At 36.7% G+C, this 3,777-nt stretch overlaps 1 non-coding gene across 1 annotated transcript; it reads left to right on the forward strand.

The window, feature by feature from the left end:
- Positions 1 to 2,157: 2,157 nt before the first annotated feature.
- Positions 2,158 to 2,265, forward strand: LOC130948303 (small nucleolar RNA R71). Its single transcript, XR_009073005.1, has one exon. It is a non-coding gene; the product is annotated as a small nucleolar RNA R71 (small nucleolar RNA).
- The last annotated feature ends 1,512 nt before the right edge of the window (positions 2,266 to 3,777 follow it).

Consider the following 3,777-nt stretch of genomic DNA (forward strand, 5'->3'; position numbering starts at 1 on the left):
TCCACAGATCCTGAGGCGTCAAGGATTTATCATCCCTGCTCCTATTAGGCGTGTAAATGCCCTTATAGTGCAATCCTGGCATTTAATGCCAGATTGCTGCTTGTTTCTGGCGTCAAACGCCATCTTTTATTCCTTTCCTGGCGTTAAACGCCAGGCTGCAACCTGTTTCTGGCATTTAACACCAGATTGTAGCCTGTTTCTGGCATTTAACGCCAGTCTGGTGTTTGTTTCTGGCGTTTAACACCCAGAATGGTGCCAGACTAGGCGATAAATGCCCATTTTGCTACCCTTACTGGTGTTTACTGGCGTTTAAACGCCAGTAAGTCTCTCCTCCAGGGTGTGCTATTTTTAATGTTGTTTTTTATTTTTCTTAGATTTTTGTAGTTATTTTTGTGACTCCACATGATCATCAACCTAAAAAAAAGAAAATAACATGAAATAACATAGATAAATAAAAGTTGGGTTGCCTCCCAATAAGCGCTTCTTTAATGTCAATAGCTTGACAGTGAGCTCTCATGGAGCTTCACAGATATTCAGAGCATTGTTGGAACCTCCCAACACCAAACTTAGAGTTTGGTTGTGACCTCTCAACACCAAACTTAGAGTTTGACTGTGGGGGCTTTGTTTGACTCTGCATTGAGAGAAGCTTCTCTTGCTTCCTCTCTATGGTCACAGAGGGAGATCCTTGAGTTTTAAACACAAGGTAGTCCTCATTCAATTGAAGGATCAACTCTCCTCTGTCCACATCAATCACAGCTTTTGCTCTGGCTAGGAAGGGTCTTCCAAGGATGATGGATTCATCCTCATCCTTCCCAGTGTCTAGGATTATGAAATCAGCAGGGATGTAAAGGCCTTTGACCTTTACTAGCATGTCTTCTACCTGTCCATAAGCCTTTTTCATGGATTTGTCTGCCATCTCTAATGAGAATTTGGCAACCTGTACCTCAAAGATTCCCAGTTTCTCCATTACAGAGAGTGGCATTAAGTTTATGCATGACCCCAGGTCATACAGAGCCTTCTCAAAGGTCATGGTGCCTATGGTACAGGGAATTAGGAATTTACCAGGATCCTATTTTTTTTTAGGTAATGTCTGCCTAACCAAGTCATTCAGTTTATTAATGAGCAATGGAGGTTCATTCTCCCGAGTCTCATTACCAAATAAATTGGCATTTAGCTTCATGATTGCTCCAAGGTACTTAACAACTTGCTCTTCAGTAATATCTTCATCCTCTTCAGAGGAGGAATAATCATCAGAGCTCATGAATGGCAGAAGTAGGTTCAATAGAATCTCTATGGTCTCTAGATGAGCCTCAGATTCCTTAGGTTCCTCAAATGGGAACTCCTTTTTGTCCAGAGGATGTCCCAGGAGGTCTTCCTCACTGGGATTTACATCCTCCTCCTCCTCTCTAGGTTCGGCCACACCAAGTAAGGTTATGGCCTTGCACTCTCTTTTTGGATTCTCTTCTGTATTGCTTGGGAGAGTACTAGGAGGAGTTTCAGTGACTCTTTTACTCAGCTGGCCCACTTGTGCCTCCAAATTTCTAATGGAGGACCTTGTTTCATTCATGAAACTTAGAGTGGTCTTAGATAGATCAGAGACTATGTTTGCTAAGCTAGAGGGGCTCTGCTCAGAATTCTCTGTCTGTTGCTGAGAGGATGATGGAAAAGACTTGTTATTGCTAAACCTGTTTCTTCCACCATTATTAAAGCCTTGTTGAGGCTTTTCTTGATCCTTCCATGAGAAATTTGATGATTTTCATAGGCTTCACCCATGTAATTCACCTCTGCTATTGCAGGATTCTCAGGATCATAAGCTTCTTCTTCAGTAGATGCTTCTTTAGTACTATTGGATGCATTTTGCAATCCATTCAGACTCTGAGAAATCATATTGAACTGTTGAGTCAATATTTTGTTCTGAGCCAATATGACATTCAGAGCATCAATTTCAAGAACTCCATTCCTCTGAGGCGTCCCATTACTCACAGGATTCCTTTTAGAAGTGTACATGAACTGGTTATTTGCAACTATGTTAATGAGTTCCTGAGCTTCTGCATGCATTTTCTTCAGGTGAATAGATCCACCTGCAGAATGGTCCAATGACATCTTAGACAATTCAGACAAACCATCATAGAATATATCCAGGATGGTCCATTCTGAAAGCATTTCAAAAGAACACTTTTTGGTCTGTTGCTTGTATCTCTCCCATGCTTCATAGAGGGATTCACCTTCTTTCTGTCAGAAGGTTTGAACATTCACTCTAAGTTTGCTCAGCTTTTGAGGAGGAAAGAACTTGGCTAAGAAAGCCGTGAACAGCTTAACCCAAGAGTTCAGGCTATCTCTAGGTTGAGAGTCAAACCATGTTCTAACTCTGTTTCTCTTACAGCAAAAGGGAAAAGCATAAGCTTATAGACCTCAGGATCAACTCCATTGGTCTTAACAGTATCACATATGTGCAAGAATTCAGTTAAGAACTGAAAAGGATCTTCTGATGGAAGTCCATGAAACTTGCAATACTGTTGCATCAGAGAAACTAATTGAGGCTTTAGCTCAAAATTGTTTGCTCCAATGGCAGGGATTGAGATGCTTCTTCCATGTAAGTTAGAATTTGGTGCAGTAAAGTCACCAAGCATCTTCCTTGCATTCTTGTTGGGTTCGGCCATGTCTCTTTCTTTTTCGAGATTTTCTGTAAGGTTTTCTCTGGATTGTCGTGCTTTAGCTTCTCTTAGCTTTTTCTTCAGAGTCCTTTCAGGTTCAGGATCTGCTTCAACAAGAATGTCCTTGTCCTTACTCCTGCTCATATGAAAAAGAAGAAAACATAAAAGAAGAGGAATCCTCTATGTCACAGTGTAGAGATTCCTTTATTTGAGTAGAAGAAGAAAAGAATAGAAGAAGGAGAAAAGAAAAATTCGAACACAAAGGAGAAGAGAGGGTTCGAATTTTAAGATGAAGAGAAGTGTTAGTAAATGAATAAATAAATAGAATGAGATGAGAGAGAGGAGTTTTTGAAAATTGTTTTTGAAAAAATGGTTAATAATTTTCAAAAATTAGAGAGAGAAAAGTAGTTAGGTAGTTTTGAAAAAGATAAGAAACAAACAAAAAGTCAATTAGTTAGTTGAAAAAGATTTGAAAATCAATTTTGAAAAGATAATAAGTTAGAAAAGATTTTGAAATTAATTTTGAAAAAGATATGATTGACAAAGATATAATTTGAAAAAAAAGATATGATTGAAATTTGTTTTGAAAAAGATTTGATTTTTAAAATTAAAATTGATTACTTGACTAACAAGAAACTAAAAGATATGGTTCTAGAATTTAAAGATTGAACCTTTCTTAACAAGAAAGTAACAAACTTCAAATTTTTGAATCAATCACATTAATTGTTTGTAAAGTTTTTGAAATTTTGAAATGAAATTAAGAAAAAGATTTTGAAATCATTTTTTTAAAAAAATTTCAAAAATATAAAAGAAAAAAATGAAAAAGATTTCGAAATTTATGAGAGAAATAAGGAAAAGATATTTTTTATTTTTTTGAATTTTTAATTATGAGAGAGAAAAACACCAGAAATGACTCAAAACATGAAAATTTTGGATTAAAACAAATGATGCATGCAAGAACACTATGAATATCAAGATGAACACCAAGAACTTATTTTTGAAAAATTTTAAGAAAAGAAACACATGCAAGACACCAAACTTAGAAATTTTTGGACTTTTGACTCTAAAAATTCGAAAATGCATATGGAAAACAAGAAAAGACACAAAACAGGAAAATATGAAG

The sequence above is a fragment of the Arachis stenosperma genome, chromosome 1, assembly GCF_014773155.1.
Source record: "Arachis stenosperma cultivar V10309 chromosome 1, arast.V10309.gnm1.PFL2, whole genome shotgun sequence".
Taxonomy (NCBI): Eukaryota; Viridiplantae; Streptophyta; class Magnoliopsida; order Fabales; family Fabaceae; genus Arachis; species Arachis stenosperma.